Here is a 15,532-nt window from a genome sequence, read left to right as displayed (position 1 = left end):
CAAAGATCATCGTTATTGCCAACCACCAGAAATAGAAGTCTAGACAAGTCTGCTCACTGCATCTTGCTCTCAGAGTCACCAGGGAAAACACAACACAGTCAAGCACAGGATGGAGCAACACTTTACTTACATAGCGAAGAGACAGAGCAAGGTCAGCTTTAATATGAGTGTCAGTCCCCCATGTCTAGCAGGTCCCCACAGCAGCTATGCACACCCCTCTCATGCCACAGTAGGAGGACCACAACCCCTTTCCCGTGGGGTCTGAAATACTGGAAGTTGGGAGCATGCCTGAGGGTCACTGATGCATGTGCTTAAGCAGAACAAAGGAATACACATTATGAAACAGGGAAATAGATTCCCACATAAGGCAATAAGCCTGGCACAGACTGTGTGGGCTCTTTATTTCTTGGTAAGGATGTGTTCCAGGCACAAGGCCTATTCTTATCTGACCAAGCAGGGGCTGAAAGACTGTGCACACGAGACTGCCTTTCTCAAGAATCCACCCCAAATCTACTGAAACAATAGATAAAGCATGTCAAATCCGGTAGCACCCTAGTCTACCTCAAATTTGGAAGCATAACTGGGTCCAGTGGGTTCCCTGAACAACCTGTGCAGATGCAGTTCACTGGAAGAGACTTTCTGTCCTTTCGAGAGAGCACTTTACCAGGTTCACTAAGAGAACTACACCCAGGAGTATGACCAGTCTTCCCTGGAGCCTGGTCCTCAACTAGGAACCCCAAATGCCAGGGCTGAACCAGCTGAAGAGGTCAAAGAATGAGTCTAGGTATGACACTTAAAACACGAGCAAAAAAAAAAAAAAAAAAAAAAGCAAAAGTAAACCCTACAGAATTCGAACCTGCCAGTCCACAACCACAAGAATAATTCCAAGAAATAAATGTCTTTATGTGTGAAAATAAGAGCTAGGGCAAGGTTGAAGATAAGGTTCATCTCCTATGTGAGGCCGCTCCTTCAAGACCAGGAAAGGGCTGTTTTATGTAATGTATAGAAAAAACACAGAGTAGAAAAATGAGGAAACAGAGGAATATGTTCTAAAGGAGAAAACAAGATAAAACCTCGCGGGGTGGCGGGCAGACCCAGTAAAAAGGAGATAAGTAATTTACCTGAGTTTAAAGTAATAGTCATAAAGATGATCAGCAAACTTGGGAGAAGAATGGATGAACACAATGAAAACCTCAACAAAGACATAGAAAATATAAGAAAGTACCAAACAGAAGTCATAGAACTGAAGAATACAATAACGGAACCGAAAAATACACTAGAGGCATTCCACAGCCGATTCTTTTCCTGGAGCTCCTAGTCTCTTGCTCCCTCTGGTGTTCATCTGTGGTGCTGCAGGTTCTGTGGAGCTGCAACAAGCTGCCAAACTCTCCGGTGTTCCCTGTGGCCCCAGGCCTCCGAAGTATGATGGTTCCGTGTCAGTGCTCGTAATCACGTGAGACAGAAACTAGTCCCTTGGGCAGCCTCCCCTGCAACCCCCGAAAACCAAAATGTTGGGCCTGTGTTCCATTCTTTCCTTTCCTTCCCAAGAGGGAAACAATAAGTTGGGCATTTTCTCCTGATCTTGCTGGGCTCTGTCAGCTTGGAGGAAAGTCTACAGTGGGTAGAATGCAATGGTTTTATTTATACGTTTCAATGTAGCCATTCTTGGCTTTGCAGTACTTGGGGTACTGCAACTTCTCAACTGGTTTCTGGAGCTCTCAGAAAAGCTTTTTGGACCATATATTGATGTTAAGTTGGTGTCTCTGTCAGGAAACAAGACTTTCTATTTTGCCATCTTGCTGATGTCACCCCTTGCCAGCATTATAATTAATTTAAAGCTCTAGAATTTATACTTGCTATTCATTTGAGGAGGCTGCTTCTGATGGTAACATAATCTGGGGAGGTTTTGTTACTTTCTTCTATATGGATTTCATTTTAAGCAATAAGTTAATGCTCCTTAGTATTCAAACATTTCTAACTCTTGGCTATGCCTCCATCAGTTCCTTTCTGCTGATTATCAGGGATGGTCATCTGACTGAACACTGGCATGTTCACTGACAATTGTGATAACTTCTATCTACAGGAGAGGAGGTTGGGTGTGAGATCCACAATGAAAAACTGAACACATAATACATGAGAATTTTTTACCTATTACTTCAAGATGTATAGGAAAGAAAAGATTCAAGAAGTCCAATTCATCAAAAGCTGGAAATATAAAAAGAAATCCATAGCCAGTTACATCATAGTGAAACTCTAAAAGAAAAAGAGGAGAGCAAGAAGAAGGAGAAGGAGGAGGGGGGAGAGGAGGGGGGGGGAAAGAAAGGATCACAATGGGTTAGAGACTAATGACAATCCTCAAAAAATAGAAAAGAGATTGCCTGCAAAAGTGACACTGTTAGCTACAAAATAGCTTATTAGAATTTTCAAATTGAAGAAATAAAATTACTCTTCAACTAAAATTTTATTTAGTGTATCTATTTTTGAAGAACATTAGTGACATAAAGATACCATAAGACAAAAGAAAATTTGAGAGTTTATCCCACAAGTGATCCTCAATAAAGGAGATCTCAAGAATATACTATAGAAAGAAGGAAATTTTCACAGATATATTCTTCAGCAAATATTTTCAGAGACACTGTTCTGGACTTTTTGGACCAATCAGTATACAAAAATGACAAAGAATTTACATTCTATTAGACTTGCAATGCAAATCACGGTGAGAAAACGCATAGACAAGTATCAAGGAGAACTGCCTATTGCTGGTTGTTCAACTCGAGTGTAGTGCAGAAGGCATCCACTTAATTAAGAAGGGGGCTGCAAGCACAGTGTCGGAGCCCCAGTGAGATGAAGAGGGTAGCTCAGCATGAGGTGTTGAAGCCTAATCAGCAGGAGGGATGTGTCTGTGGAAGCAGGAGCCCAGCCAGTGGCGTCAGATCCTGAGCGGGGTGAGGAGAGCATCCGTATAGTACAAAGAGATGGCAATGGAAAAGAATTTATGAAGAGGATTTTGGAGTGAGCTGTTGGTATGCTGTTATTTCTGCACATTCCCTACACAGGATGCAGATTGCGGTGTCTCTGCCCTTTTACTAAATCTGCACAAGAGAGGTGCCAGCAATGGCATCTTTGAGGCCAGGCAATGGCATCAAAATATGGGAGACACGGTGGAGAGGGGCATGGGTCATATAAAGGCAAGAGGTGGGCAGCTTGACTGCCTGAAGTTGCTCTTTTCTTGGCATTGGCCTGTGGCTCCAGAGCTTATCAGGGACAACCAGGCATCAGCATTTCCCACAAAACATGTGCGGGAAGCAGGAGAGAGGGAGCAATGTCAGGGGATCAACTTAAAGCCGGTTCAAGTAGGCTGAGTGGAGAAAAGAAAGCAGCTTAGGAAAAAAGAAGCAGGAGGAAACTTTGAGTTTCAGAGCTGCTGAAAAGGAAGTCACAAGGAAGGAAGTGGAAGAGAATACGTCCTCATCAGGGGAAATGCAAAAGAGAACCCACAATCTTGTGTGTTGTTCAAAGAAGAATTATTCATATTTAAAATCTGAACAACCAGAGAGGGTCACACTAATGACATCACCATTTAAGTAAGAATTTTAGTGTACCCCCGTCCCCTTAATCTCACCTCGCTCTGCCTTAATTCATCCCTCCACTATACTCAAACTTGGAAGGGTCAAAGCCTTAGTTAACAAGATGGCAGAGGAAGGGTAGGAGTTCAGGGAAGCAAAGAGAGATGAAATATTTTCCCTAGCATTTATTCAAGTAGCCATGACTCAACATCCCCAGTGGGTGAAGGGAGAAGTTTTATCTTTATGTCAAGTTTGCATTTTAGAGTGTTGCATGGAGCTTAGCACTTTAATTTTGGGACTGAGATGGTATTAGTCAGGATAAGTCATAAAACTTCATATGGAGGTAGGAAAAGAATGCATCCAGTGAATAAAACTAAAATGATAATGGAAGACCTAAGTATATCTTCTGTATTATTCTATCCTAGAGATTGGTCATTTTCATGTCACAGAATTTGGAGAGGTCCAATTGATAAAGTTATATGGCTATCCGTTAATCAGTTTTGTTATTATTACTATCATACCAAAAAATGACATCTCAGATATCTAAGAGGCAGTGCTCCATTTGGGTTATTCCAAACACATGGCAGATACAACAATGTTTATAATGTAAAGCTACTTGACATTTTCAATTTCTGAGTATTGGTGTAAATATAATTTCTGTTTAGAGATGGCAAATAAAATAAAAAGCCATGAATTTCATGTGTCCCAATTACTTGCACTTTTGGAATAATATCTTGTTCTAGCCAATAACTCCCACTTATTTGTCTTTAACATACCACAACATAAAAACTGTTTAAAACTAGAGCAGAAAGTAGATACTTCCTGGTCTATTGTCAGCTGTTCCCTATTTGCATTTGTGCTATATATTTTGAGACACGAATGTGTATTTTTTTCTCATTTGATGTCCCTATTCAAATTTAAATAGAGATGTGTAGCAATGTAGAAAGTAGTTATAGCCAGGATCCCCACAACCATCACCCCAAAGATCTAAGAGGGTCTGAAAAGGATCTGAAGAGAAATGTAGCATGGAGGAAGAGGTTTTGTAAAAGAAGCATATTAGACTAGACTTTGAAACAAGAGTGAAAGAACTTCCCTAATTAAGAGAAAATGATTCACCCAAATATGGAGGAAGAGAGGAACATCCCAAGTACCTACAGGCATTTTGACATGCAGACCCATTACTGGCATTGACCAAGACAAATGACAAGAGTTCACCAACGAAAGAGTTCATTAGAAAAGATACTCTTAACATTAGAAAAACTCCTGAGACTATGGCATAAACCATCCCATGACATGGATGCTACAGAGCTTCCAGCTAAAGGAACCAGGTAGGTAGAAACAGAAGCAGGGTTAGCATTACTTTCCTCCCTCTTTTCCTGGGACCCACATTGGATCCTGTAAGCTTGGCAAGAACCTGAGTGAATAAGAAGATAACAAATGGCTACCTTCAGGATCAGGAGAGTCAGGAATTTCTTTAGGCAATATAAATATTGGGTTGGCCAAAAAGTTCATTTGGTTTTCCCTAAGATGTCTCTAGTAGCGCTTAGTTGTCTTAACTTCATTCGAAACAATTTTGTTAGATTGTATTGTGACAGCTGTCAGCGTGTATTTGTATTTAAAGAAAAACTTATCAAAACTGGTGAATTTTTGTGTAGCCATTTTAATATTGAAGATGGAAGAAAAAAAGCAACATTTTTGGCATATTATGCTTTATTATTTCAAGAAAGGTAAAAACGCAACTGAAACACATGAAAAAGATTTGTGCAGTGTATGGAGAAGGTGCTGTGACTGATCGAGCATGTCAAAAGAGGTTTGCGAAGTTTCGTGCTGGAGATTTCTCACTGGATGATGCTCCACAGTGGGGTAGACCAGTTGAAGTTGATAGCAGTCAAATTGAGACATTAATTGAGAACAATCAACGTTACACCACGCAGGAGATAGCCGACATACTCAAAATGTCCAAATCAAGTGTTGAAAATCATTTGCACCAGCTTGGTTATGTCCATCGCTTTGATGTTTGGGTTCCACATAAGTTAAGCGAAAAAACCTTCTTGACCATATTTCCACATGCAAGTCTCTACTTAAACGTAATAAAAACGTTCTGTTTTTAAAACAAATTGTCGCAGGTGATGAAAAGTGGATACTGTACAATAATGTGGAACGGAAGAGATCATGGGGCAAGCGAAATGAACCACCACCAACCACACCAAAGGCCGGTCTTCATCCAAAGGAGGTGATGCTGTGTATATGGTGGGATTGGAAGGGAGTCTTCTATTATGAGCTCCTTCCAGAAAACCAAACGATTAATTCCAACAAGTACTGCTCCCAGTTAGACCAACTGAAAGAGGCATTCGATGAAAAGCATCCAGTATTAGTCAATAGAAAATGCATAATCTTCCATCAGGATAACACAGGACTGCATGTTTCTTTGATGACCAGGCAAAAACTGTTACAGCTTGGCTGGGAAGTTCTGATTCATCCTCATATTCACCAGACATTACACCTTTGGATTTCCATTTATTCCTTCACAAAATTTTCTTAAGGGAAAAAATTTCAATTCCCTGGAAGACTGTAAAAGGCACCTGGAACAGTTCTTTGCTCAAAAAGGTAAAAAATTTTGGGAAGATGGAATTATGAAGTTGCCTGGAAAATGGCAGAAGGTAGTGGGACAAAACGGTGAATACGTTGTTCAATAAAGTTCTTGGTGAAAATGAAAAATGTGTCTTTTATTTTTACTTAAAGACTGAAGGAAATATTTGGCCAACTCAATAATTAGTCTATGCATATGTCAGGTTTTGGAGTGTAGCTCCACTGGCAGCACTTCCTTATGGATACAGTGACCGCTAGATGGAAGATATTAATGAAAGATGGGGCACATCCATACTGAATACTGTAACAGCAAAAACCATAAGATGATTACTGAAAAGGAGTCATGGATTCCAGAAAAAAAGTCAAGATCATATAAGAATGGAAGTATCAAGAATGGGCCTTAGAGAATGAAGAAGAAGAGAAATCACGGATGTGTGAACCAGGCATGGAAGTGGGAATTCCTCTATGAGAAAAAGTGTATGGCCTTTCTAATTGAGGGGGCTTTAAAATACTCATGAAGGGAAGTAGTGACAGCAAAGGCTGAAAATTTGGAGTTGAAAATATAAAAAATCTGAGCGTGTTATGGGCTGAATTTTGTCCCTCCAAATTCATATGTTGAAAGCCTAGCACGCGGTACCTCAGAACATGACTGTATTTGGAGACGGGGCCTTTAAGGAGGTGGTTAGGTTACAATGAGGTCATTAGAGTGGGCCCTAATCCAAACTGACTGGTGTCCTTATAAGAAGGGACAACTAGGGCACAAAGAGAGAGATACCGGACATGTGCCCAGAGGAAAGACCATGTGAGGACACAGCAAGAAGGTGACCATCTGCAAGTCAAGGGGCCTGAGAAGAAACCAGACCTGCCGACGCCTTGATTTTGAACTTGTAGCCTCCCGAACTGTGAGAAAAATTTCTGTTGTTTAAGCCACCCAGTCTGTGGTATTTTGTTATGGCATCTCTAGCAAATTAATACAGAGCAGAAGGGTTACATTATCAAAATGAAATATTCAAGAGGCTGTTTTTAGCTGAGAGAATGAGGAGGTTTGAGAGTATGGGAACGGGGCCTTTGTTTATCCTGTCAGCTCCTGAGGTCGGGGTTGCCCAATTGCCTCTGACTCCCCAAACCTGGCACAGAACACGTCCTCAATAATTATGAGTAGAATGAATGATGGAATGAAAAGGAAGAGGGAGATTCAAGAGAGGTTCTGTAAAAAATAATCTAGTGTAGTAGTTCTCAGGCTTTCTGGTGTCAGGACTCATCACACTCTTAAAAACTTTATAATGAAACCCAAAGACCTTTGTGAATTTTATCTGTCAATATTTATTATGTTAAGATTTAAAATGTTTATTTGATTTTTAAAATAACATGATCAACCTATCAGATGTCATCATAAGTAATATAATTTTATGGAAAATAACTCTTTAATTTTAAACTCTCTTTTTTTTTTTTTTTGAGGTACGCGGGCCTCTGACTGTTGTGGCCTCTCCCGTTGCGGAGCACAGGCTCCGGACGCGCAGGCTCAGCGGCCATGACTCACGGGCCCAGCTGCTCCGCGGCATATGGGATCTTCTCAGACCGGGGCACGAAGCCGTGTCCCCTAGCATCGGCAGGCGGACTCTCAAGCACTGCGCCACCAGGGAAGCCCCTAAACTCTCTTTAATGACTGGCTTAATAGAAGACAGATTTTTATATCTGCTTCCACATTCAAAATCTTGAGATATAATGTTTTGTTTCAAGCATATGAAGAAAGTTTGGCTTCATACAGATATGCTATTAGAAAAGGAAAGAGTATTTCAATAGCCTTTTCAGGTAATTGTGGACATCTTTCTTTGATTTTACACCAATACTTGACAGGCAGTACCTTCTTTAGGGTTGGTCGTAAAGTAGAATCTGACGCCTTATTGCTAACTTTGAATGGATCTTTTACCCATGTGTGATTTGGTAACAACTTGGTTATATTGGTCCACTGAGATATATAGTTCTTCCAAATGTTGAAACGTTTCAGTATACAATATCAAACAAACAGAAAAGAACATTCATTGATACCATCACCAATCTCATCAGAAACATCTCTAAATATTGGGAAGCTGCAAATTCATGAAGTTTCCTAGATGCTAATTTTCACTTGCAGGCTAATATTTTATCACTGCAAACAAATTCTGTCAGTTATTTTCTTTGAAGTGACAGGCTGAATTTTTTTATGCTTGAGAAAATGCCTGAATGTGTCATAGTTTTGTCTGTTACTTCTTTCAAATAAAAGTGGTGTTCCCTGAAAAACAAAACAAAACAAAACCCATAACTAGAACAGTTCACAACTCAAAAGTCACCCAAGTGCTTTTCTTAGAGATAATCATCCTACTGTGGTGCACAGCTGAAGGGCTTTTTCTGCACTTCTCATTTATTCACACAAATTATTAAAAAGACATGGACTTAAGGGTGAGAGTTAGTAAATATTTTTTACTGCTCCATCAAGGATATTCTTAAGTAAAATACTTTTTTTTTTTCTGAGTGTGTGGCGGATAGACACAGTGGCTGCTAGCACAACTCGATGTCACTGCCTTGACACCAGAAGGCACCAGAAGGCACCAGAAGATTTATGCGCTGCTGTTTTTGCACCATCAGATTTTTTTTTCATAGCAAATAAAGCCTTGATAATTATGAAAAAATTGTTGGCCTCACAGATACCCTGAAAGTGTCTCAGAACCCCCATGGGTCTGGACACCACACTTTGAGAACTGATAGTCTAAAGTATTTGTCAGGATTTGAGGGACGAAAGGTCAAGGTTTTCTTGGAAGTTTTGAACTCAGGTGCCAGGCACATGGCAGGCTGTGAATTAATGTCTGTTGAATGGACTGAAGAGTTCACAGTTCTATAAATATGTGTGTAACGAGTGAATGTGGTGATGTGGGGAAGAACATAATCTAGAGTGAAGAAAGCACACTTTTTGGAATCAGCAAAATCTGCTTTCAACATCTGGCTTTGCCATTTAGCAGCTGTGAATCTGATTCTACTGAGCCTCAGTTTCATCAGTAAAATGTGGATAATGATATATAGATTTATGGCAAAAAACTAAATTGGACTAAATGAAATTGAATGAATAGAATCTTTAATAGGATTTTTGGTACATAGAAGTGAAGAAAACATGCAGACTTACAAAGTCAGTTTGTGATATACTGAGGGGAACATCTCAGGCAACATAGGTGGAAATGTAGATTTAAATTAAGACACGTAAGTGTAGACTGCAGATATGTTTGGGAGCTATGCATTCATCCAACTACTATTTGGTGAGAGTCTACTATTCCGACAGAGGAGACTATGGATGGTAAAAAATCGACTGATAATTGAGGGAACGACAATCCAGATGGTTAGAAAATAAGGACAGCATCAACCAGAGGTCAGGCACAATTGTTCAGTGGATACACTAGTTTCCAGGTATGAAGCTCTTTTGAGCGCGGAGCTAGAAAGGACCCTGGCTATTTGGAAATATCTTGGATAACCAGTAACTCTGGACGAAGAAAACTGAAAATCCAGAAAGTAATCCGTTTCGAGGGAAAGAAATTAGATAATTCATTTAGAGCCGGGCTAAGCAAGGTGCCCCAGCGCCTTCTTAGCGCAGTGGGCAGCGCGTCAGTCTCATAATCTGAAGGTCCTGAGTTCGAGCCTCAGAGAAGGCAGCTTTCTTTTCTTCGGCGTGTTCGTTTTCTTTGTTTTTGCACTCATTTACCTCTGGGACGTAGTTTCTTCTGCTGTGAAGTATCAAGAAGTGAGATTGTATGAGATTGTATCAGAGCCAGAGTCTTCCTACAATAACCGTTCGGGTCCCCAGCAGACATGCGCTCGCCGCTCCGCGCAACTGCTGTTTCCCGAGGGGTTCTGGAGACGCTCTGCCTTGAGGGCGGTGATGCTTGGGACTCCAGACTAGCCCTGAAAAACCACGCGGGGCATAAAACTTCTAGTGCCGCAATAACCACGTGCTCAAAATAGCCAATAGCGCAGAAACTGTACTTCACTAACTTCGCTGGCTGGTGCCTGCAGGGTCTACGCCCGAGGTCTTCGGCTGTGCATCTCCTTGCCCTCTTGGTCGGTAACAGCAACTTCCCAGATGACTACAGCTCAATACAGATATAGAAAACATTGACTTTTGGGGGGGGGGCGGTGTCTTAAATTTTTTTTTTATGAGCCCGTAGAAGACAGGGAAATATTGGACATTGAAATATTGGAAGTGTAGTAAATCGGATCTTTCTGATTTTTTTCCTCGTATGGTTCCACACATGACAGGGCTGGCGATGTCTTAACTGACACTCCAACTTTGTAGGCGGTGGAGGAAAACAGTGGAAGAGAGATGGGGGATCTCGGAGCAGGCAGAGATAGATGCTCAAAGAGGAAGAAGGTCTGTGGGAGGCTGGGCTGGTCATTTTCCATCACAGCAATGCGCGGTGCTGTATGTCGGGTGGGTCCTCAACCCCGTGTTATAGAAGCCGAGAGAAGTTAATTTTAATGGTGAAAAGTTAATTAAATGGCCAATGACGGGGACCTAAAGAAGCTAGATTACGAGAGGACTTGCGCGTCTAAGGTCTCCTAGTAGATGCCGGTTGGGGAGGGGATGGCAAAGAGCCAGAGAGTCGGGCAAAGGAAGGTTCTGACGCCCAGTGGAATTTATAGAAAATGAATTCACGCAGGAAGAGGGGGAAGAAAGAGAGTGTTGGGAAGTCTGTCCTTAACGAGATGCTTACCCATCTGCCTAGGACCCCATGATTACCGTCCCTGCCTGTGTATTTCAACCGTAACGCCGGTCCTGAGCAATAACTTTAGAAACCCTTCAAAATCATTAAAGGAAACAAAGAGGCCATTCTCATGTGCTACATACAAAACCTGGATAGTTTTTCCTCTTTTGTTTTAGAGGTTCCTGGAGATAGACATAGATATGCAAAAACTTCACAGCAGAAAATACTGAGAAGCAATTCCATCAGGATATTTATTTTTAATACAGTCTGACATGTCTAGATTGTCAGAATTATTAAAAAATAAACATACTGGGGGTGGTGGTGGGATGAATTGGGAGATTGGGACTGACATATATACACTAATATGTATAAAATGGATAACTAATAAAAAAATATACTGTCTATAAGAAACTCACGTAATATAGTTACTAATAAGTTTGCATACAGATTTACTATTTAATAATTTATTAATTGCTTGTTCCTTTTTTTTTTTTTTTTTTTTTTTTTTTGCGGTACACGGGCCTCTCACTTTTGCGGACACAGGCTCCAGACGCGCAGGCTCAGCGGCCATAGTTCACGGGCCCAGCCGCTCCGCGGCATGTGCGATCTTCGCGGATCGGGGCACGAACCCGTGTTTGCTGCATCGACAGGCGGACTCTCAACCACTGCGCCACCAGGGAAGCCACCGCCCCTTTCTTTTTCATATTTCTTTGTTCCTCTTCCTTCCTACCTTCATTTGACTTATTTAAACATTGTTAGTAGGTGGTCTAGTGATTACCCTATACATCCTTAACATCTCACAGCATACTTGGAATCAATAAATTACCATTCAAATTGAGTATAGAAACCTATACCACCATTATGTACCTTTGCCATAAGCCCTTTATGATATGTATATAGTACATGTAGATATAATTAAACTCTATGAGACAATGTTGTAGTTTTCACTTTCAATCATCAAACATACTTTAAAGAACTCGAGAGAATAAGTCTGTCATTTCTACCCACATCTTTCCTAGCTTTGCTATTGTTCAATCATGCTGTTCCAAGTGTCCTGCTGGTATCATTTTTCTTGTCTCACACTTTACTTTTTTCTAGCACTTCTGCTGGCAATGGATTATCTCAGTTTACCTTCAAATCAAAATGTATTTTTCACCTCTTTGTCAGAACGATATTTTTGCTATATCAGCATTCTGGTCTATTCTTCCAACATTTAAAAAAGTCATGTCATTTCTTTATGGCCTCTGTGGTTCTGATGAGAACAGATCAAAGTTTCCCTTTAGTTTTCCTCAGGTTGCTTTCAAGAAGTTTTTATTTTTTTCCTTTGGTTTTCAGCAGTTTAATAGTAATATGTCTGGGTGTGGCTTTATAGGAGTATATCCTGCTTCAAGTTTACTGAACGTTTTGAATCTGGTTTAGGTCTTTTGCCAAATTTGGAAAGTTTTCAAATTTGGAAATTCAAAATAAATTTCCCCCCTTTTCAAGGTCCTCTTTCTCCTCTTGTTTTGTGTCTCCAATGATGTGAATATAAGATCTTTGGTATTTTCCAATTTGTCCCTGAAGCACCAGCCATCTTTTAAAATATACTTTTCACTCTGTCATTTAGACTGGACAGTTACTATCATCTATCTTCACATTCACTGACTTTTTCTCAGTCATTGTCTGCTATTAAGACAGTCCATTGAGGCATTGTTGTTTATAATTTTGGTTAATACATTTTCAGTTCTGAAGTTTCAATTTGGACTTATATGTCCCATTTTTTTGCTAAGACTTTCTAACATTCAATTCATTTCAGTTCTCACCCCTAATTCTCAGAGCACTGAATAACCACTACTTCAAAGTATTTATTAGAAGATTTCAACATCTGTATCATCTCAGTATTGATATCTGTTGATTCTCTTTTCCAAGTCAGTTAACCAATTTTCCTGGTTCTTCATTTGCTGAATAATGTTGGATTATAACCTGGCCATTTTTGCATCAGACTTTGTGTCTTGTTCAAATTTTATGGAGAATATTGCTACTTTTGTTTTTGCAGTCAATTGACTGCCTTGTGTCAAAGTTCCAAGTACCAACCAGCCTTCTGTGTGTTCATAGTCCAATCCATTTCCAAAGCCTTTCTGATGCTATTTGGAGATCTCTGGAGTGTGTGCAGTCCAGTGACCAGTGTGGACTTGGGCAGTGCGCTATCACTTCAGTTCTCAAAGTTTTTGTTGTTTAGGACCTGAATCACTTATACATAGATCATGGGTTCATCCAGAAGTTCACTAATAACTTCACGTGTTTGCTTTCCACAGTGTCTTTCTCGATATTTTCTGGTTACTTGGGACACTCGGTTTCAGTCCCTGATGAGAAAGCTGCGGCCTTATTGAACCCCGCTCTGTCCTGAGCTTCTCAGGACTGTGCCGCCTTGTGGCTAAGTTGCAGGAAGAAACAGGAATAAAAAGACGAATTGGGCATATCCCTTTAGATGACCAGCTATTCTGAAGAAACAGAAAACAAATTATAGGTTGAAAATATCTGTACATACCGAAAGCCAGTAGAGCCAGCGCTGCCCTGCCTTGTCCTTGCCCAAAGAAGTGTCCAAAGTGTCTAATTTTCTCATTTCTTACTACAGGCTGGAAGATTGGCGCTCCTCGGTAGAACGAGTAAAACTTAGAGAATGTGGATATCGATCCCCCTACCTCTCGCATGCCAAGCGAGCGCTCTACCACTTGGGCTAACTCCCCTACACCAAACTCACTCTCTCTTTTTTCCCCCCGCCCCCCCTTCCTCCTTCAGCTTTTCAGAGTACTTCATTATTCGCTCTTTTGGAAGGCCCAAACGTCAGGAAATGTCAAGGCCATTAATGCGAAACCAGAATTTAGACTAAGGGCACATCTTCTCAAAGATGCCCCAAAGCAAGAGCGCGGTTGGTACCTATTCCTCCGCTAAGAAAAGAAAGTAGCCATGGGAAAAGTTTGATACCCCAAAAGTTCACGTTTCAGATTTTCTGGGACAGAAGAGAACACGTCTCACTTGGGAGGAGTCACCCAGAACAGTTGGCTAATGCGACAAGACTACCTCAGGATGATTATCTGTGTCTTGAAAAGGAGACCGAAACAAGAAACCAAAAGAAGTTGGATGATCACTTGTTCCTTTTAGGGCAGGTGGTACACTGATTTTTCCCAGATGGTGGAAGGCAAAAGAATCAGCTGTTGTTTCCGCTCGGTTTCGAACCGAGGACCTCTCGCGTGTTAGGCGAGCGTGATAACCGCTACACTACGGAAACTCGCGTTCTAATTTTTTCCCGGCATATTTATTCAATTCTTGCTGAGGTGGGTTATGAAAGGTTTCACATCTACACTGTGTGAGAGAATAACCAAAAACTACAAACTATTACAAGTAGGACCCATCGAAAATAAGAAGCGAGATCATATCAGAGAGAAGAAATAAAATATGGACACTGAGGGGTGAAGATGAAGAGTGAACAGGGTGGAAGGAACAGGCATGGAGGTAGGAATTCCTGTGTTCAGCAATTACCTGTTTAGTTGGAGTGGAGTGGAGTGTGTGCGTGCGTGTGTGTGGTAAAATAGACATGGAGGGAAACAGTGATTGAAAAGCCTGGACACATGAAGATACATTGGGGGGAAGATTGTGGAGGCTTAAGAACCTTTGAAAAAAAATCCAGGCACATGCCTTTAAAATCAAAACATTTTATGAAACGTTTTTATTTTGAATGCCAAATAGGTAGGAAACGGAGAAACTAGAATTAGAGAGAGAGAAAAAGAAGTTATAAGATATTAAAGAATCGAGGTTTATTCTTTTAGCTCCTGGGATTAGCAGTAGCATAAGTCTTTCTGCATCTCCAGCCCAGTACACTGCCTGGTACAGAATACATTTTTCATAAACATAGAATGGATAAAGGCATAGATGCATGAGAAGAAAGAGAAAGATTCTGGAGAGGTTGTCCAGGAAGGATCTACAGTATTTGAGTATATGCCAAGACACTGGATGTAGAGATTTTGAGGGAGAAGAAAGTGTCAAAGCCATGTATAGAATACTTGAACCTGGGTGGTAGACACAAGTGATTTTGAATTAATATCGGATGCATGGAAGATTAAATCCACTGATTTATAAGTATTTGTTTTAATAATGAATTAATGAATGAATTGGTCTGGATAAAAAGTGATAAGACTATGCACAGGGCTAAAGGAAAAGCCTACATTTTAATATAGGAAAAAAAAAATCAGTTTTCCACTTCCGGTTTTGCTCCACACATCCATTCAAACTGAGAAAAAAATGGTTCAACTACTCTGAGCTTCAGTTTTATCAGTAAAGTGGGAATAATGATATTTGGATGAACTGCAAAGCCTAAATCAAACAACTTGCATAAAATTAATAAACATTTAGTACAATTTTCAGCATATGGTGCTGAAAAAGGATTTTTTTTTCATTCTTTCGTAGCCTGTATTCCAAGTCCCCAGTGGTGGTCATCCTTCTCTCAAAGGCTCAGAGAGGCAGCAAATGGAAAGAGGTAATCCCCTCGTAACCACTGTGGTGCTTTCTCCAGCCTGAAGATGCCTCCCTTCCTTGAGCCCTTAAGGGGAAGAAACAGCATGGTCTGATTTTCAGGAAGCAATCTCTAGACAAGCTAACCTTCAGAAATCCATC

The 15,532-nt window shown here is 40.6% G+C and overlaps 2 non-coding genes across 2 annotated transcripts; one reads left to right on the top strand and one right to left on the bottom strand.

The window, feature by feature from the left end:
* The first annotated feature begins 9,759 nt into the window (after window positions 1-9,759).
* TRNAM-CAU (transfer RNA methionine (anticodon CAU)) lies at window positions 9,760-9,832 on the top strand. Its single transcript has one exon. It is a non-coding gene; the product is annotated as a tRNA-Met (tRNA).
* Window positions 9,833-14,077: 4,245 nt separating this feature from the next.
* Window positions 14,078-14,150, bottom strand: TRNAV-AAC (transfer RNA valine (anticodon AAC)). Its single transcript has one exon. It is a non-coding gene; the product is annotated as a tRNA-Val (tRNA).
* Window positions 14,151-15,532: the final 1,382 nt, after the last annotated feature.

The sequence above is a fragment of the Orcinus orca genome, chromosome 10, assembly GCF_937001465.1.
Source record: "Orcinus orca chromosome 10, mOrcOrc1.1, whole genome shotgun sequence".
Lineage (NCBI taxonomy): Eukaryota > Metazoa > Chordata > Mammalia > Artiodactyla > Delphinidae > Orcinus > Orcinus orca.
Note: the sequence above shows the minus strand (reverse complement) of the source record. Positions and strands in the feature narration are given on the sequence as shown.